Here is a 21,301-nt window from a genome sequence, read left to right on the forward strand (position 1 = left end):
CACCTGCCCTGTTTGAATCACCACTTGTACCAGTAATTCAAAAATTCAGTGTGTTATTCATTCACTGGAGCCCAGCCAAGTAAAAGGTTGTTGTGACGATAAAAATTAAAGCGGTACAAAATTGTTGTTGTGTTTTTTATTTATGTTGTTATGATAGGTCCTCTTTATTTATAGCTTAGTCTTACATTGTAATACATGGCAATATTTTCCTGTTTGCACATCACTTTTTATCTAGGTGACAAAGTTATTTAAATCACAGTGTGCCAGAATGAAAGCTGGGGCGACCTAATTTCCATGCGTTTCCCTGGAATAATAAACAATATTTACAGTTCATTTAGTCTTCATTAAACATTTCCAAAGGAGCGCATGCTGTACACAACGGGATACATTTCATCATCTTATAGATTACATTCTGCTTGAAGGACATTCAAAAAAGGAGCATTATGCACTGACAGTAAAAAATAGTTTGCACCTCTGTGGGATTCCGTCTTTTGAACCTCTGCTGCACATTTATGAGGAGCATACTTTTAAAGCAGTGAATTGAATTTTCACCAACATTTACTGGTGGTGAATCAATTACTGTACTTTAAAATACATTTCCCAGGAAGGTGCACCTCCAGTGAATGTTTGGCAATTGTCAGATTCATTGCTATATAAATTTACCATAGTATTGCTCTTTTGCCTGTTTGTTTGCTATGGTATTTATATATTGTGATTCTCACAAGAGATACAGGAGTAAGTTTGACCTTGACATTTATGAGGGATTTCTAAAAACAAATTTTGGTTGAAACTAAAAAATATAATATTTTCCACAGTCTTGTTCAAAGATGCCAAGTATTTGGAAACTTAGGACACAGGAATGTTATAAAGAAGAAGACTAACCAAGCAAAAACATTTTTTTTTAACTATTTCCATAAGATTTATGAATCTCAGTATGAAAAGAGGAAAAAATTGCTGAAAATAAGTGTCAGTAATGTCAACTGTGTTTTTCTGCAATAAATATGTACAACATGCCACTGAATTTAACACTTCTAGTCTTAGTTCTGCAGATACCACAATCTGGATTATTTTGCCCTCTCCCCTTCCCTTCACGATAACAAACTGTAGCTTACTCATCATAGGGTTCCAAATAATAAAGTTTCATTTCTCTACCCCTAAAATTTGAACCACATCCCTAGCAAATCTCACATCCTGGGCTAAAAACAACTGTTTTCATTTGCATTTTAGCTCACGCCTATATACGTCGGCAGAATGCCACGGCTGGGCAAAGTAACGTATATTTACTGGAAAAAGCGCCTAGAGGCGATTCAGTTTGCATGTGTAGCGCTATACAAGTCATTCATTCAGTCATTCATATTTACATCACTTTGAATTTCCCACCGTGTAGGCGCGTGCACGCCACTGCCCCGATGGAAAACGAACCGATGGGGCCCTCGTGGACACAGTCCCTTTTGTGGTGTGATTTTGCAATCAGCTCTCAACAAAATCCTTTTAAAGAGGAAGTAAACCATGATGGGTTTTACTTCCTCTTTATTTCCCTGCAAAGTTAAAGCATAATGGGCTACTATGCATCGCATAGTAGCCCATTATGTGTCACTTACCTGAAACCGAAGCCTGCGCAGTCACCGCTGTCCCCACTGGCTGGAAGTGTCCATCTTCACCCCTCTTCCTTTTGCAGCTGTGTACTCCAGGTATGTGACTGACCGGAGTCGCGTGATGTCACTCCTACATGCGCGAGGGAGCCACCAGTCACGGCAAGAACCCTTTAGAAAGGGCACGATCATACTCTTTCTAAAGTGTGCATGTGCCGAAGACATCGGCGCACGGCTTTATTGTAAATATCTCCTAAACCTTGGAGGTTTAGATCTTTCCAGCACCTACAGGTAAGTCTTAATATAGGCTTACCTGTAGGTAAAAGTGGAGGCCACCTCGGAGGCCTTCTAAAGTAGTTGTTCAGTCTACTGGCAGCAGACCCTGAACCTTCAGAACCCTCCTGGGGAGAAGGAACCTTGCTGTCCAGTGTTTCAAACTAGATGATATCTACATTCTTGGAACTTCCACTCCAGGGATTGCCCAGAACCCGATAAATATTCAGGCTGAATCTCTTGCCCTAAGCTCTGGAATGTTCTTCCAAAGGCAGGGTGAAGCAATCAAACTCCCAACCTGTGAGACCCTGGATAGGCTGGACCAAACAATCACTGCTCCCTTCATTGCAGAAAGAGCCAAAGCTAGATTTGCCTAGCCAACACTGGAACACTGGAAAAATGCGCCACTTTACAGGCATACTATAGACATTCCCCAGGTACGAAATTTAAAGGAATATTTCACTTTTATTGTTTCACTTTAAGCATTATTAAAATCACTGCTCCCGAAAAAAACTTTAGTTTTTAAAACTTATTTTGCATCGATACATGTCCCCTGGGGCAGGACCCGGGTCCCCAAACACTTTCTAAGGCAATAACTTACATATTAACCTTTAAAATTAGCACATTTGTTTTGTACCATAGACTTTTAAAGGGTGTTCCACGGCTTTCAAATTTGCAGTGAACACCCCAAATTGTTCGCTTTTCAGCGAACAGGCGAACACCCGATGTTCGAGTCGAACTTAAGTAACATCGGGCTCATCCCTATTCAAGACATGGATGCAGATCAAGGAAATGCATCATTCCAGTCACAATGTATCCCGTCTCTCTGCTTCAACTTCAACCACCTCAGAAGCGTGATGAGTCTGGTCATTACTCACAGCCACAACCAAGGCGATACTCGGCCTGTACAAATGTGGCCCTTCTTGGCAAATTACTTATTTCTTGTAGGCCACAAAGGAAAGGGAGGTAGACAAATCAAAAAAGTGTCATTAAGAAACAAATGTTTCAAGACACTTTGGAAGCATAAGCCAATTAGCAGTGCAACGGATACCGAAATGGCAGGTTTAAACAGCAATGAAATGTGCAGTCTCCGTCCACAAGTAGAACCACTGGATGACAGGAGCCCCAACAGTGTAACCTCAGATCGTATAGTTGCTATAATCTCTCCAAGCATGTGTCATCCAGTGGTTCTACTTGTGGACAGAGACTGCACTTTAATGATGGGATGTGGGGTGAGATAAAGAAATATAGATAGACAGAGAGAGAGAAAAAGAAAAATAGATACAAAGAAAGATATAGATATAGATAGATAGATAGATAGAAAGATAAAGATAGAAAGAAGGAAAGGAAGAAAGATAGAAAGAAGGGAAGGAAAAAAGATAGATAAAAATCAGTGTACAGTACTCACTCAGAGGCAGGAGGGACTGGATGGATGGATGGATATCAGACTCCATCTTTTTTTTTTATGTTTGGCTTTAGCTTGAATCTTCCCGCCCACATCCCTTACGCAGCAGAACAGTGTCTGTCGGGGAAGATACAGGAGGAGAGGAGGGGGAGGAATAGAAGCAGCTCCTCTCCTCTAACTGGTCGTGCAGGCAGCAGAGGGAGGATACGCCCAGCTCATCTCTCTCTGGGGGATCTCTGCTATTAGGTAAACTGGGCATCCCCTCTCAGCCTGCAACCCCTTGGTACACCCCTGGGGAGACATGCGGTCCACCGAGGGCCATTCGCAGGCCGCCACGGCCCACCGGGCATATGCCCGGTTTGCCCTATGGCCAGTCTGGGCCTCATCCCCATTCATTTTTTATTCATATATAGCCTTTGGTTGCTAGTATATATTTTTGGGCGCAGTTTTCTCTTTATCTAATTTTCCTTTCCTGACTGGCTCCATGTCAGCACACGTGCCCGCACGTTTGGAGTGCTAGTTACAGAACGTGGTGCTGGCTCAGGTGCTAAAATTTATAAGTTAAATGTCCTATCATTGTGGGGGTGGGCAGGGCCCTTACCCATGTGCGTGCTGACATGGAGTCAGTAAGCAAAGGAAAATTGTGGTAAGTATTTGATATTCAATTTTCTGTTCTTATCTATTCCCTATTGTATGTAAAATACACACACACACACACAAAAAAAAAAGGTTTAGCTATACATATGTTTTAAGATTGCTGCTGTAAAAGGAGAGTGTGTGTGTTGAAATACAGAATATATTTTGTGCAACTACCTTACATGTTTTTTAACCAGGCAGTGTTTATAAGTTTACAGGTGCATCTATGGTATGCTCTATGTCTTTTCCCTAAATAAAGCTCCTGTTTCCTGTCTGCAGAGAAGCAGCATGTAAGCCCATGTTGGCTGTGCAATGTCAGTTCTGTAGGGCTATATCCAGAATTTCTAAGAGTTTGAACAACCATTTGATTACTATGTTACTGAGTTGTTCAGTGATTTGTAGAATGTGTGAGATAAAAAAAAACTATATTGAAGCAATTGTTGGTGTGTCATCACATTCTTTAGCATGTTTTGCTGTGATATTTACCCTCTTGTCTGCAATAACCTTGCATTCTTTAAGTGTGCATAGCCTAGATAATTACCATTATGGTTTTGATGCCCAATGTTTACTTTAAACTGAGAAAAAAAAAAAAGAACAGCCAGGGATCAAATGTATCAAGTCATACTTTTTACAGCCATCCCTTGTATATTAGCTGTTCCCTTCTGCGCATTTGGGTGGAAAAGATAAGATTTATTATTACAGATCAGAATTTAGAGATCGTTTTTTGAAATACAATATTATACTTTGGCAGAGCTACAATGAACAGATTATTTTGAATGTGTTCATAAGGGCATTCAAATGGAATGTACCTGAATGGATGAAAAACACAATCCTATTAATATACGCCTACCAAAATGCACATCCAACTGACAGCAGGCTGTGTTCAAAGAAACCTAATACTGTACTAAGAACATTTGGGTATTATCCAGTGCAATAAAACAGGAATTATTTTAAGTGTTTCGCATGAAGTATGCCTCATGTGTAGGTCACATGGGGCCTTCTGCCCATATGTGATGGCTAAGATTTACTACTATTACCATCACCATTACAACACCACATGCATATGCATATGTATCATAGCCCTTGATATGGTCCACCCAGACCCAAGAGGTGGAAATTTTAATCAAATACTTTATTAACATGATATGAGATGGATATACTGTATAGATTTAAAGGGGTTGCAAAGGTTAGTTTTTTATTTTCTAAATAGGTTCCTTAAAGCTAGTACATTGTTGGTTCACTTACCTTTTCCTTCGATTTCCCTTCTAAATTTTTTTTTCTTTGTTTTCTTTGTCTGTATTTTTCACTTCCTGTTTCTCCTCAGTAAGGTGTTCAGTAAACTGTTCTAAATGACTTTCCACCGCTCAGATGATGGTGGAAAGCTTACCGAGGACAAACAGGAAGTGAGAAATTCAAACAAAGAAAAAAACATTTAGAAGGGAAATCGAAAGAAAAGGTTAGTGAACCAACAATGCACTAGCTTAAAGTAACCTATTTAGAAAATAAAAGACGAACCTTAACAACCCCTTTGAGGCAACCCATTTGCCGGGTCTTAACGAGGCCATTAGTTACCAACCATTCCAGTTTGTTAGTTTTTTTTTTTGTAATTTATTATAATTTGTCTAAATTATAGTTATATTGCTTCTGTTGACTGAGCATATTTATTTGATTAATCTTTGAAACAGGTTATATGGTTCCTAGGCTGCATGCATGTAGTAGTGTGCCAGTGTGTTTCTGTGGGTGTCAACATGGACACGCTCGCAGGATCCCCCTAGTTTAGCGAAATTTGACTTGATCTGTCCCAGGGTTTGATATCTTTCATCCAGCACACCTACCTACTGTGTCATCGTCTCCATGAGCTGAGAGTGTTGAAGTGTGTCAGTGGGAGGCTTTTTCTATCTGCTGTACAGTCCGCGTGATGCATATTTTCTAGTTGTGTAAAAACATCACATGGCGTGCCCAAGCTTCTCAGCCTTTTGGCTAAGATCAAGTTTAGTATCTGTTCTTATCAGTTGCCAGTAGGTGGTGCTATGCTAACCGTCCCTAGTACTCGGCAAGGGGGAAAGGGATGGCGGTTGGCAGACGCTAAGCCTGCTGGCGTGGAGGTGGAAACCTTCTGATTTGGAGAAAGAGGCATGAGGTCGAAGCTGGAGGGCTGGGCTTCTGGCCTGGGTTTGGTGGTGCCTGCCCCAGTCAGTTGTTCGGGAGAGAACCCTTGCTCCTCTTTTCATGGGGTGGAGCGGTTAGTATTTCCCGAACGTGATTAGGTGGGAGGGATGGGGGTTTTAGGAGTAGCCTGCTGAGGTGGGCTCTCCCCAATCTCTCCTCCTACCTTCCTTGCTGAAAAGGGTGCTGCTGGTCCAGGCCGGGGGTCAGGGTCTGTTGAAAAGCCTGTGGAGATAGTGCCCCTGGAGTGGCAGTCCAGGGGTGCCATACATTGCACAAGTGTTTGAAAGGGGCACTTACCGTATGGCACTTTGGTCACGATCTCCACACACACCTTTTTTGACAACTGCCTCTAGGGTCCTAGCCTTTTGGCTAGGACCAGGGGAATTTTTGTTCCTGGCCGGAGGGCTGGCCATCGTATTGCACGGTGGCCACTTTCCACTCACCTTTCCCACCTTCCTTTTCCCCCACTTTAATTAAAATTTTTCCCCCGTTTGTCATGTTACGTCTTTTTTGTTGGTGCACTTGCACTTTATGTGTGATTAGTAGGGTGCCGGTCCTCGGGCCAGCCCTGAACGTCTTGGGACTGGGTGGACATGGCCTTCTGGCTTAGTTCGTCTGCTCTCATGGGGTCTCCCTTCAGGGGAGCCTCACCGAGGAGGGTTCTGTTTCGGCAGACCCTCCAAGGAAGTTGGGTCCATGTCGGCTTCGGCTGCACGGACCACAGATTACTCTCGACTCTGCCAGGAGCCTAACGGCCCGGGGGGTCAGGGTTGGGTCCTTTTCGGAGGACCATTTGACGCAGCACCCGTCACAGTTTTTTGTGTTTCACTCTTTATGTGTGTGCACATTTTTTCCTGCACCAGGTGACGTTTTTGGGTTGTGTTATGCACGCCACAGGCTTAACTGCATGCAGCTTGGGTGGATGGAGCTTGCAACATTGTGTGGTGGCGATATGGGGGGTATTTGGACAGTCTATATAAGAGAGCATGGAGACTCAGCCTTGGGTCACAGGCACAGACAGGATTTATCCACTTATGTTGCACCACATTGGAGTTGGAATCAAAACAATGTTAAAAAGGTGAGGTTTGGCAGGTATAATTTTTTTATGGTACACCGTTTCAATTTTTGATATACTTTTTCATTCAAAAAATATATATCACCAGTAGAGATGGCCTGGCGGTTCGCCCGGTGGTCATTTTGTGGCGAACTTTGGTCATTCGCGGTGCGCCAAACATCTGGCGATGTTCGCGGCTGTCCGCTATTTTACATGAAGAACTTTGACCTATGACACATCCATCAGGTGGTGCAGGACAGCCAATTGAGACATTTCAGCACATGGACATGCCCCCTACCTTATAAATAGACCTGATCTGGCCACCATCTTACATTCTGCTTTGTGTAGGGAGAGGTTGGTGTTTGAATACAGCCTGTCCCTGCTCCAATCAAATAGCTAGCTAAAAGGTCCACAAAAGTCCTTTTAAGGACTGGTATAGGTGTACTACATGCTGTGCAGTATATAGGTGTGTAATACATTCATATACTTTTTGTCAGTGTAGGGACAGGTTGCTGTTTCGAGCAGGGACAGACTATAGTGACACAAATCGTTACCCAACAGGTCCACAAAAGTCCATTCAAGCACTGGTATAGGTGTACTACTTGCTCTGCAGTACATAGGTGTAACATGCACTTGTAATATACTTTCGAATACAGAAAGCATATTATGGTGGATTTGTATTGTGCAGCATTGTGACTGGCGGTGTATTTGGTTACTGCTGAATTTTTGCCTCTTTCGCTGCGTTACCTCTGCTACCGTGTTTCCCCGAAAATAAGCCCGGGTCTTATATTAATTATGCCAACAAAAGACACAGTAGGGCTTATTTTCAGGGTAGGTCTTGCCATGTAATGTGCTGTCTTCTCTCTGTCTCCCTGCCTGTCAGGAATCCCCCCCAGTGTGAACTGAGTTAAAATGCTTGTAAAATCCTATAATCCACCCTATTACAGTAGTATAAGTAGTATATAATGTACAATGGGTGTGTTTCTGTAATATAATTGTGCCAAATACATTTGTTATAGCGCCGCTCTGCACTTCTGTTACCCGCCGGAGCTCTCTTCCCTGCAATTATATTACAGAAACACACACATTGTACATTGTGGATTATAGGATTTTACAAGCATTTTTAACTAGGGCTTATTTTCAGGGTAGGGCTTATATTGCAGCCCTCCTGGAAAATAATGCTAGGTCTTATTTTCAAGGTAGATCTTATTTTTGGGGAAACAGGGTACACACATTAACAAAATTTCCTGAAAAAAAGTTTCATAACTGGTGCGATAAACCAGTGGCCCCCCCAAAACGACAGATTTTGTTATATACCTTCTTCCACATATACTGCGCTTCTCTAGAATCTTTTGTCACAGGGTCATTCAAAAAATTACAGGCAGAGGAAGAGGCAGGCCGTTCCGCAGGGGTGGTAGGGCAGGAGCACCAGGCCGGAGCCAAAGTGTGAAGTGGCACAATGTTGGTTTGATTACGTCAAAGGATGCACCAGACTTGGTTGAGTGGCTCACCACCACGACCATATACCCTCCGCTTGAGTCACAGGAATTATTTTCCGATCCATCAGAAGACATTTCGGATGCGCAACCATTCTTGGCATTGGATCAGGAAGAGGAGGTAGCAACGGCCGGAACTCAGCAGTCTGGCGACAGTACTCAGATCAGCCCAAGGAGGTTGGTGCCCGCTGTTGCTGCCTACTCCGAGATCTCTATTGTTAGTGATGGGGAAGGTGACGTCGATGGACGTGTCTACAGACGTCACGTGGGTGCCCACAAGAGAGGAAGAGGAGGGGAGTTCAGAGGGAGAGATGGACCAGCAGATAGGGTGGAGAAGCAGGCCAAACTTACATTGCACAGGAGGGACAAACCGGACTCCTAATGTATCAGGAGCGAGCCATCAACCATGTACGGTCACATCTGGCGATCCCAGGACGCCGGCCTATGGCTCTGCAGTGTGGGCTTTTTTTAACATGTCCGCTGCAGACAATAGTTTTGCCATCTGCAGCCTTTGCAGTCAACGCATAAGTTGCGGTAAGCCCAACACTCATCTAGGGATGACCTAGGGCACCTGGCCTCCCATCACCAAGCCCAGTGGGAGCAACGCCATCAGAACCCAGAAAGCCACACTCCAGGCTCTCACTGTCCAGCCTCTTCTTCTCCTTCCCCTTTATGCTCACAATTGTCCTCCACTCCACCTTCTATCATGCCTTCCTCACATTTTTTTGCAAAAAAGCAGGCTTCCGTGGCCCAAATGTTTGATCGTAAAAAAAACAATGACGCCGGATAACCCTCTTGCCAAACGGGTGACCGCTGGCTTGTCGGAACTGATAGTCTGCCAACTACTGCCATATACACTGGTGGACTCGGAGGCCTTTCGAAAATTTGTGGCCATTGGAACACCACAATGGAAGGTCCCAGAAAGGAAATTTTTCACAGAACGGCATCCCAGAGCTATATGGCCAGCGAATGTATCTCTGGCACAGTGTCGGTGCCAAGATTCTTCTTCTTCGGCTCCATCAGTGACATCGTACGTTACGCCTTCTTTCTGGAGCGTGCATTGCGTTGTGTCATTGATCAAGCCCTCGAGGAGCAGGAAGATGAGGAAGTCGCAATGCTGGATGAATTCCCAGGGGGGGATACGCAATTAATACTTGTTACTACAAATAATATATGTATCAAAAAAAACAGGACAAGAGGGGAGCACTCACATTTGCCACATCCGTAAATTTGGAAAACAGAGGCAACTTTAGAGGCAAGGCGGGAATGTAAAAAAACATATAACTTTATTACAAAAAATACAAAATTTATACAAAGCAGATCAATAAAAGAAAACCATATAGGATATATGATATGGAAAAATATCCTCTGTGCATCATCTAACAGTTTCGCCTTTGGGCTTCCTCAGGATGAGCAGAAGAAATTTAGCAGTAGAAAAATATATATTTCATTATCAAAAATGGGTGCCAGCCATCCAAATTGCCATGAAATACTTCAAATCGCATATACATATGCCGAAGGGATAGTGAAACGGGGGTTCCAACTATAGTAGAAAAGGTCTCCAAAATCCACCAAAGAAAATCCCTCTGTCTGTACTGGCGATTACACCATAGATGTAGAGATTAGTTCTGCAAATAAGCATTAATTCCGGGTCGGAGAGGAGGGGATGTAGTCAAGACAATCATATACCCAATGTACTACAACCAGGTATATCAAACCTGGATCCAAAAATAGCCCTCAACTAACCAACAGCCAGCCGAGTTTAAATTGGGTAAATTCCCAGAGGTATGCAGAGCGTCGTGTCCCCCGGGGGATAGCCTGTGCTATACGAATACTAAATGTACTCTCAAAGTACCTGAGCTATATTGCATCTCATATGCAATACTTGTTACTACTAATACTATATGTACTCTCAAAGTACCTGAGCTATATTGCCTCTCATACCTTTATATTAGTTGCCAGTACAACTTGTGTATTATACGTGTATCCTCAAAGTACCTGAGCTAAACTATCTCTCGTATGCAATTAATACTTGTTACTACAAATACAATTTACTATGTGCTTGACAGAAGTATAAAATACTTATAGGCCTTGTCCTAATTGTTGAACATGTTCGCTCTAACTTTTCTATGCTAGGGGTTAATGCCATTTCATAGCATCTCCCCTAGTGGCCTAAATACATCTCTACATGCTAAGGTTGATATGATGTAGAGAACCCCCAAACTCCTGTTGCTAGGAGTGATGCCTGGAGTCCCCTACTGATAATCACCTGCATGTAGTGGTGTATTGGGTTATTGACCTTGAACACATTTTAAACGCTAAGCCTTGGTCGCATGTTGTAATGCATCCATGCTTAGTAGCTCAACACCTTTCTTTATGTGACACAGAGATGATGTATAGATCCCTCAAACCTGGGGCCTAATACTGAGTTGTCGCATAGAGAATCGCATTGAATTCCTTGCTAACCGCAGTTGTGGTTCACTCCGTTCACCAGTGCTGTTACAATGCCTAATGTACCACAGAATACAAGATTGTTTGCTGTCAGGTGAATGCCTGTGGGCTAATTTGTGGGGCCTGTAATGGCCAAGACTTACTTATGTATCCGGTGAATGCCTAATGTACCACCAGCCACAGAATACAAGGTTGTTTGCGGTCAGGTGAATGCCTGTGGGCTAATTTTTGGGGCCTGAAATGGCAGACACTTACTTATGTATCCTGTGAATAGCTTAATGTACCTCCAGCCACAGAATACAAAGTTGTTTGCGGTCAGGTGAATGCCTGACGGCTAATTTTTTGGGCCTGTAATGGCCGGCACTTACTTATGAATCCGGTTTTTCACTTAATATTTCTGGTAGGTCAGTGTCCATGTTGTGGGACTATTTGTGCACAGCTAGTAAGTATTTTGTGGCTGCAAATATGACCTGCAGGTTTTTAATATTCGCCTACCATTAAAGTCAATGGGGCCCACTGCAAACTTGCAGTTCACGAACATTTGCGAAAGTTCGCGGTTAGCATTCGCGAACCGTCCCATCAGATGTTTGTCCATCACTAATCACCAGTGTCTGCTCCTTTGTTTCTGGTCTCCTCCATCCACACTGACACGTTTTACTTGTATGCAATGCTGGGATCTGCAGACTTTTGTGCCAGTTGCTTTGATACTTGTCCTGTCTTATTACATTTTGTAATTTACTGTGTGAAACAACAATATTTTCAATTCCCTTATAGCTATTCTAATCTTACTAATCTACTCTTGAATATTTCTTGACAAATTATGGTCATATAACAAATTTATGTATACATTGTAGAAGGAAAACCTCCTTAGTCCTGAAGAAGCTGAAAGTTCAACGATTCCCAAAGAGAGTTAAGGCTCATGGAATATCCCATCATGTTATTGTTGATACTTACTAGCCAATTATTTTGGGTGGTGATGGTCAATATTCATATGTTAAAAGGTCAGAGACTGGAGGGTGGTGCTGTTTTGTGCATTGTATGCAATATTTTACTATTTATGCATTATAAAACTACCATTGTTCATATGCTATATTCAATGTGTAATTGGGTACCATTTAAAAATCCCATTTTTGTTCTGTTTTTATTGATCTAATAGGGATGCAGGGGCAGTTTTAGTAAGGACACCTGTCCAGGGAGCCCGCGATGTCGGCCCCCCGAGGCCGATCCGTCCATCGGATTGGGTGCAGGTGCTGCCATTCTAACTAATGGAAACTGGCAGTGGAGCCTTGCGGCTTCACTGCCAGTTTCCTATGGTGTTTGTGTTATTCGTGGGGTGCTGTGTGAATGGCCAGCTGTCTTCTGGGACACACAGGTCCCAGAAGACAGTGGGAGAGAAATCATCAGTTCTTAGTAGCACAGGCGAGGGAGGGAGTGACCTAGCATCTCTGTGGTGAAGGAATTGGCAGATTAGGACGAGTACATAGCAACAGGGCGATTCAGGTAAGTAAAAAAAAAAAATGTTTTTCCTCCAAATGTTTTTTTTATATATTTCAAGGGGACTGATGGTGGAAGGGTGGAACTCCGCTTTAACTACACAACACTTAATCCACAATGTTTACATTCAGATATTATAAAATACTGTTACCTTCAACACCACAAAACAGTTTTAATCAATATGTGCTGAACCTAGAGGAAAAACCTTTCATTTTGTTCGAAAAAAAACACAAATATGTAAATACACAGGTATTGAACTTAAATATAATAGAATAGCATTGCATAACTGTGCCTATCCTTATGTACACATTCTTAATCTTTCTAACCTTTTCTGAATATAAGGACGTTTTATATCCTTTATTAAATGTAGTGTTCATTACTATACTTTTTCAGCCTTCAAATGTTACCTTTGTTTTACATAGCATCTGATTTTATTGCAGATTTAATTCTGTCTGGGCTACTATATTTTTTCCCAGAATGATAAATTAAGGCAAATTGGACACATGTTTCATTTCCTTTAGCTAAGGAATATTTAATGAAAGATGAGGTTGGCCTGTCCAAGTAAATCACATCTAGTTCAGTTTCAAAATGATGCAAGGATATTAACTGTTTTCCAAAAATATAAACCGGAATGATTTTAATATGTTTTGTTCTTTTTGTCTGTTGAACAGGCTGGTGTTAATCACTCACATTGGCACATTTGCAATCATTTACACAAACTCTAAATTAACCACTTCAGCCCCGGACCATTTGGCTGGTTAAAGACCAGGCCACTTTTTGCGATTCGGCACTGCGTCGATTTAACTGACAATTGTGCGGTCGTGCGACATGGCTCCCAAACAAAATCGACATTCTTTTTTCCTCACAAATAGAGATTTCTTTTGGTGGTAATTTTGAAAAAAAATGCAATATGTTTTACTTTTTGCTAAATTATATATATATATATATATATATATATATATATATAAACATTCTAAAACCCTAAAATTAGTGTAATAAAATATAAGCAGCGCTGTAAACAATGTAAGATGAAATATCCGTTTTCACAGGTATTCAAAAATAATGCCAATGTCCATAAACATCATCTTGTGACAAAAGTGAATATGTGCACAAATTCCCAAAAATGTATCAATCCCATGACTAAGTCTTTTAATGACGAAACATGTCAGGGCGTGGCTGTGCGGCAACCATCTGAAGTGAACGTGTGAGGTATCAAGGAAGCAGAGATCCAGGAAGGAACAGCGAGGAGGTGGAGAGCGATAAGTTGACACCTTGGGTCTGCTGTGTCCAATATACTCGGTTTTCGGTTAATCTCTGAACGAGTGTTTGCTGTGCAGTGTATTGCTCTATTTGAGATTCATGCGAGTGCTATATTTGAAGATTTAAGTGTGTTATTAAACCGATTTTACGGTATCACGCCATTTTGAGCACTTCTTTTATTTACATGCGGAGCTTTCTGGCAGTGAATTGGTTGGAACTGGGATTATCTGCTATACCCACCAGTGAGGTCTTTTTGTACATGTTTTACACGCCGAACACGAGAGTGTAAGTAAATTTGAATTGGTGAGTTTTGCATCTGACGGGAGAGGATTCACTGGTGGAAGAGTCCGTGGAACCCGCGGTCGGGCTCACGGGCCCGCGTACACAATGCAGCTTCTTAAATGGGATGTATATATACGGCCTTCTGCCTGTTCATGCCATGCTGTTGATGTATATCGTTGCACGCTGGTCGGCAAGCAGTTAAAGACAAAATTCACCCATTTTGTAAAAGTCTCTGTAAACACGCCCAAAAATGCACCATGGCCTTCATTATAGTTTATGGGTGCTGCTTTAGGCAAGATTGATATTTGCTCCAGCACAGAGATTTATTTTCACTTTTCACTCTGCAGACTCAATGGGCAGGAAAAAGAATGTAATTTCAATGTGAGGAAAATCCCCTGTTGTCACAAAAAAAAAAAAATGTCCCAATGGAAAGATTTTCCCTTTGTTCCCGTTCTGACGACAACTCAAAATTTTGGACTTTTTTTTCTATGGACTAGATCACCAACGTCAATGGGAATTAAAAGAAAGATTAACTATTTTATTCCCAGTGACGTTGGTGATCAGGCTCAGAGAAAAAGAGATTCTCCCTTAACCACTTAAGGACCGCCTCCTGCACATATACGTCGGCAGAATGGCACGGCTGGGCACATGCACGTACAGGTACATCCTCTTTAAGTGCCCAGCCGACCTGGCCCGAAGCTCCATGACCAGCAGACCCGATCGCCGCTGGGGTCCCGCGATCGGTCCCCGGCGATGAAGAACAGGGAGAGCTGTGTGTAAACACAGCTTCCCCGTTTTTCACTGTGGCGCCTTCATCGATCGTGTGTTCCTTTTTTTAGGGAAACACTATCGATGACATCACACCTACAGCCACACCCCCCCCCTACAGTTAGAAACACAAATGAGGTCACACTTAACCACAAGGGGGCGCTGAAGGGGTTAACTGCCAAACTGCAATTGTCATTTTCACAGTAAACAATGCATTTTTAATGCATTTTTTGCTGTGAAAATGACAATGGTCCCAAAGATGTGTCAGAATTGTCCTAAGTATCCGCCATAATGTCGTAGTCACAAAAGAAACGCTGATCGCCGCCATTAGTAGTAGAAAAAAAAAAATAATAAAAATGCAATAAAACTATCCGTTATATTGTAAACGCTATAAATTTTGCGCAAATCAATCGATAAACGCTTATTGTGATTTTTCTTACCAAAAAAAGGGCGAAGAATACGTATCGGCCTAAACTGAGGGATTTTTTTTTATATATATATATATATATATATATATATATATATATATATATTTTTATTTTTTTATTTTTTTGGGGGGGGGGGGGGGGGGATATTTATTATAACAAAAAGTAAAAAACATTGCATTTTTTTTTGAAAATTGTCACTCTATTTTTGTTTAGAGCACAAAAAATAAAAACCGCAGAGGTGATCAAATACCACCAAAAGAAAGCTCTATTTGTGGGGGGAAAAAAAAGGACGCCAATTTTTTTGGGAGCCACGTCGCACGCTCGCGCAATTGTCAGTTTAATCGACGCAGTGCCGAATCGCAAAAACTGGCCAGGTCCTTTAGCTGCCTAAAGGTCCGGGTCTTAAGTGGTTAAAGGGTCACAGACAATAGGAATCTAATAGTGGCTCCAAGTCTTCCCCACTCCATTCAAATCTAAAAAAATAAAAATTCCTTTAGTCATACTTTTATGATTACCTTTCCTGCAAGCAACAGGTAAGGTGCCACAGCTGAACCTCCTTCTGAAATTGCTAGTTGTCTGGAAACTCAGGAAAGTTCACACAAACCCATGATCCCTAATCTGCTTGCAAGTTGAAGGTTGGTTCAAGGTACGAGTAAAGAAATAGGGGGTTCCCCTGGGTGGACTTAAGGCACTAATAGTATTCCAAAATATACAGGATATTGAGTAAACAAAAAAAAAAAAAAAAAAAAAGTTTTATTCACAATTGTACATATTTATCAAAAAAATTAAATATTGAATTAAAATATACAGTTCCAATGATTGTCACCATATAGGTAAATACATGAAGAACCTTCTATACACCCGATGCCTTTCGGGATAACCTTCTTCAGGGGTGTGTAGAGAAGGACAATTAGTTAATCTAAGCATAAGAATACATATAGTTAATTACATGCATTTAGAGCATTATTAAATATATACAAAAAGTTTTCTTTATATGTGATGCATATACATGTAATCATTAACTTACGTATTATAAAGGACGCATATTTCATTGGATATGGTTTTTTAAAAGAATTGAAAATAAACGGCACGCTGGGTTCAATCAATGAGGTTGCCAGTCAAAGAAGAGATGGGTATCAGGGTATACAATAATGCAAGTTTGGGATGTTCATCCCGTTAGGGAGAAATTATTCCAAAGATCGAGAAGCCAGTGAATCAGCCAGAAGAGATATACTGGGACTAGGATGGAGGTCCCTAAAAATATATAAGACAATAAATACAAATAGATTGTACCCAAATAGGGCTAAATGGTATATATTATATAGAGTAATAATTTGCTACAATAACAGTTTATATGTTAATGAAGGGTAATGAAGGGTTATATGTACCTGATTATATGAGATCCGCAACAAACCTAATAATGTCCACTGTCAAACAGTACACTGTATTACTACAGAGAGAAAAATATATGACATTACTATAGGGATTAATCTAGCCTTAATTTTAACCTCTATTTTTTAAAAGTATCTGTAGAGCTATTTAAATGAATATTATATAAAAAAGGAAGAGGGATGGGGGGGGGCTAGATCAAATCTATACACTATATCATTGGATTGAATTGTATTAAGGAACAAAAAAAAAAAAAAAAAATCAATATAATGATATTTTCTGTTTAGTATTTGTTCATATAGAGGATAACAAACAAATAAGTTTAAATAACTAAATACAAACTAGGGAGTATCCAAGCATAGAGGTGATGGTTTAGCAAACATAAAAGCTATATCTATAGAAATCCACTGAAGAATAGTGTTGCATAATATCATTAAAGCAGGTAATATAGACATGGACTTACTTGACAGGATCAACCTCACAGCTTGACAAACCGGCAACGAATGCTGGTGTGAAGGTGTGCGTGCTCTGTATTTATAGCAAGACCCTCCCATCAGCTATCACAGTTAACTGCAAACAGCTGACTGCAAGAGACAAAGGTAGTAGGGAACTCCTAATTAGTCCCCTGAATCAGGTGGATGCGAGCATAGGGGTAATGGTTTAGTAAACCTGTAGAAACCATATCTATAAAGGTCCACTAGAGGGTAGTGTTGCATAAAATCATTAAAGCAGATAATATAGACATGGAACTTAGACCGCATTCACATCTAGGCGTTTTTTACGCCTGTAGCGATACGCCGCTGCCGCCAGAGGGCTGGAAATACATGTCCCTCTATGGAGATGGTTCACATCTCCACGCCGAACACCGGACGCCTGACGCCTATCGCCTGAAAAAAGGTCCCGGACCTTTTTTTCAGGCGTCTTTCGGCGTTTCGGCTAGGAGATGGGAAGCATCTCCATAGAGGGGGTCATTCTGGGGCACATCTGGGCGGACAATACCGGCGTTTTGTCGCCGCAAATCGCGGTACAAAACGCCGCTATTTGTACCGCGATCTGCGGCGACAAAACGCCGCGATTTCGTCCGCCTAGATGTGAATGGAGCCTTACACCACAGCAAATGCTGCTATGGAGGTGTGGGTGCGCTGTATTTATATCAAGTCTCTCCCATTAACTATCGCAGTAAACTGCAGACAGCTGACTGCAAGAAACAAAGATAGTAGAGAAATCCTAATTAATCCCCTGGATCTAGTGAATATTACTATAATTGGTATTTTCTGTTATTTAATATTTGTTCGTATAAATGATAACATAGACCAATAGGTTTGAATAAATAAATCCAAACTAGGGAGTAAAGATCCACTAGGGGGTAGTGTTGCACAATATCATTGAGGCAGGTTATATGGACATGAAACTTATTTAAATGGCCTCACACCATAACAATCCAACAAGGAATGCTGATGTAGAGGTGTAGGTATTCTATATTTATATCAAGTCCCTTGCATCAGCTATTGCAGATAATCGCAGACAGCTGACCGCGAGAGACTGCGCATGTATCCAACACAGTGTTGGGTACATGCTGCATGAAGATGCTCAGCAATTTGAAGGCTCCGATGATGGAACACAGATAGAGGAAGGCAGTAATGTGAGCCCAGAGAGAGGGGGTGCCCAAGAAGGACAGCAATCTGGCAGTCATGTTCCACCAGCTGCAGCATACTGCCAGGTTTTAGACAGTGATGAGGAGGGAGGGGATGATGAGGTCACTGACTGTACGTGGGTGCCTGATAGGAGAGAGGAGGAGGAGGAGGAGGCACAGGCACATCTCCAAAGATGCAGGATGCCCTCCAGGGGCCAGCTTAAGGGCAGCACACCAACTGCATTACATCGCAGAGCTACGCCTGTGCAGGGCGCTGCTGTGTCTCAGCGTTACTGCAAAAGTTCTTTGGTGTGGGCCTTTTTTGAGACATGTGCATCAGATCGCACCGTTGCTATTTGCAACATATGTCTCAAGCGTATCTCGCGTGGCCAAAACATCACCCGCTTGGGCACCACATGCTTGACCAGACATATGTCGACCTGCCATGCAGTTCTTTGGCAAGCATACCTGAATGACCCACACCAAAGAACAAAGCGTACCTCCCCTTGCCCCTCATCAGCTGGGATCTCCAACCCCACTATACCCTCAGTCCTCTCCGAAGCCTGCACTGATAGGACTGAAGGTGTAGATTTAGGTGTGTCACAGACAAATTTCCCTGCCCCAGCTGCTGCAGCGCCGAAAGAAGTACTCTCCCAGCCATCCAAAATGCCCAGCGGTTGAATGCTAGCTTATCGAAATTGCTAGCACTTCAACTGCTGCCTTTTCAGTAGGTAGATTCTGCCTCCTTCCGTGAGTTTGTGGAATGTGCAGTACCTCAGTGGGAAGTTCCCAAACACCACTTTTTCTCACGGAAGGCGATTCTGGCTCTCTACCACCATGTGGAAGGCAATGTCCATGCCTTGCTGGACAGGGCCGTCAGTGGTAAGGTGCATATTACCGTTGACTCATGGTCCAGCAGGCATGGACAGGGACGTTACCTCTCTTTCACGGCGCATTGGGTGACTCTGCTGGCAGCTGGGAAGGATGCAGGGCAAGGTACAGTAGTGTTGGAGGTTGTTCTGCCACCACGGCTCCAAACTACTACTACTGGTTGTGACACACCTCTCTCCTCCACCCCCTATTCTTCTTCCTCTGTGGCCTCTTCTTGTGCTGATGTTTCCTCGGAACCAGCGGTGCTCCGTAGGCGTACGAGGGGCTACGCAGGAATGCAGGCAAAGAGATGCCATGCGGTGCTAGAGCTGGTGTGCTTGGGAGACAGGAGCCACACTGGGGCAGAGGTTCTGTCAGCTCTGCAGGTGCAGGCTCAGAGGTGGTTGATGCCACGCCAGCTTAAGCCAGGAATGGTGGTTATCGACAATGGCACCAACCTCCTCTCTGCCCTGGAACAGGGACAACTGACCCATGTGCCTTGTTTTGCTCATGTTCTGAATTTGGTGGTGCAGCAGTTCTTGGGCAGGTACCCGGGCTTACAGGATGTCCTGAAGCAGGCCAGGAAAGTCTGTGTGCATTTCCGAAGGTCATATAATGCCAGTGCTCGGCTGACAGACCTCCAAAGGGAATACAACCTGCCCAAGAACCGCCTAATCTGTGACATGCCCACCAGGTGGAACTCTATTTTGGCCACGCTGTAGCGGCTGCACACGCAGCAGAGGGCCATCAATGAGTATCTGTGCCAATATGGCAGCAGAACTGGGTCAGGGGAGCTTGTTTTTTTTCCCCACGCCAGTGGGCCTTGATCAGGGATGCATGCACTGTCCTGTCACCATTTGAGGAGGCCACGAGGATGGTGAGCAGTGACAGTGCATGCATCAGTGAGACTGTCCCTCTTATTCACATGTTGGAGCACGCGCTACGTGGAATAATGGGCAGGGCCCTTGAGGCAGAACAGAGGGAGGAAGAGAAGGACTTCCTTACCTCTCAAGGCCCCCTTTATCCAGACAGTGATCCTGTTTGCCTGCCTAGCACACAGGAAGAGGACGAGGAGGAGGAAGAGGAGGAGGAGGAGTAGGATTGTATCAGCATCATGGAGGTGGAGCCTAGCACTCAGCAGCAGCAGTCTTCAAGGGATCAATTACAGTCCCAAGGAACCCATGGACTTTTACGTGGCTGGAATGAGGTGGCTGCGGATCCGGTCGTCCTCAGTGACCCAGAGGACTCTGCCCCGAATGCCTCAGCAAACCTACGCTGCATGGCCTCCCTGATCCTGCAAAGCCTGCGTAAGGATCCTCGTATTCGTGATATCAAGGAGAGGGATCATTACTGGCTGGCAACTCTCCTTGATCCACGTTACAAGGGTGAGGTTGCAGACCTTATCTTGCCATCGCGGAGGGAGCAGAAGATGAAACATCTTCGGGAGGCATTGCAGAAAGGTCTGTGCAACGCGTTCCCAGAGACTGGGGGGTTACTAAATCCTGGACAACGTGTTGCTGAGGCTTCGGTGAGTCACAGAAGGAGCGGTGGAGAAGGTGGCCATCTGACTGATGCGTTCAGACAATTTTTTAGTCCGCAGCCCCAAGGTATGACCGGTTCCAGCAACCATCGCCAGTGTCTGTTTTACATGGTGCGGGAATACCTAGGGGCAAGATCAGACTTGGACACCTTCCCCACCGAAAATCCTCTGGCTTACTGGGTCTTGATGATGGATCACTGGCCAGAGCTTGCACAGTACACAATTGAGCTACTGGCTTGTCCTGCATCCAGCGTTCTTTCAGAACGCACATTCAGTGCTGCTGGAGGCTTTGTGACCGATCACAGGGTGCGCCTCTCCACCGACTCCGTCGATCGAATGACCTTCATAAAAATGAATCAGGCTTGGATCACCACCAGCTACCAAGCACCTGATGCTGATGTAACTGAATAATTTTTTTGAAATGTCAGATCCCTTGGAGACTGCCTATGCTGATGCTGAGTGACTGTCCTGTTATGCTGAGTGAATATCCTTTTCCTCCTCAGTGATCTTGCTGATAGCTAGTAAGAACATTGTTGGTTCTGGGCACTGCCACCAGTGCCT

The 21,301-nt window shown here is 43.2% G+C and overlaps 1 pseudogene; it reads left to right on the forward strand.

Moving 5' to 3' along the window:
* Positions 1-5,866: 5,866 nt before the first annotated feature.
* Positions 5,867-6,024, forward strand: LOC120942238 (annotated as a pseudogene).
* The last annotated feature ends 15,277 nt before the right edge of the window (positions 6,025-21,301 follow it).

The sequence above is a fragment of the Rana temporaria genome, chromosome 5 (assembly GCF_905171775.1).
Source record: "Rana temporaria chromosome 5, aRanTem1.1, whole genome shotgun sequence".
NCBI lineage: Eukaryota > Metazoa > Chordata > Amphibia > Anura > Ranidae > Rana > Rana temporaria.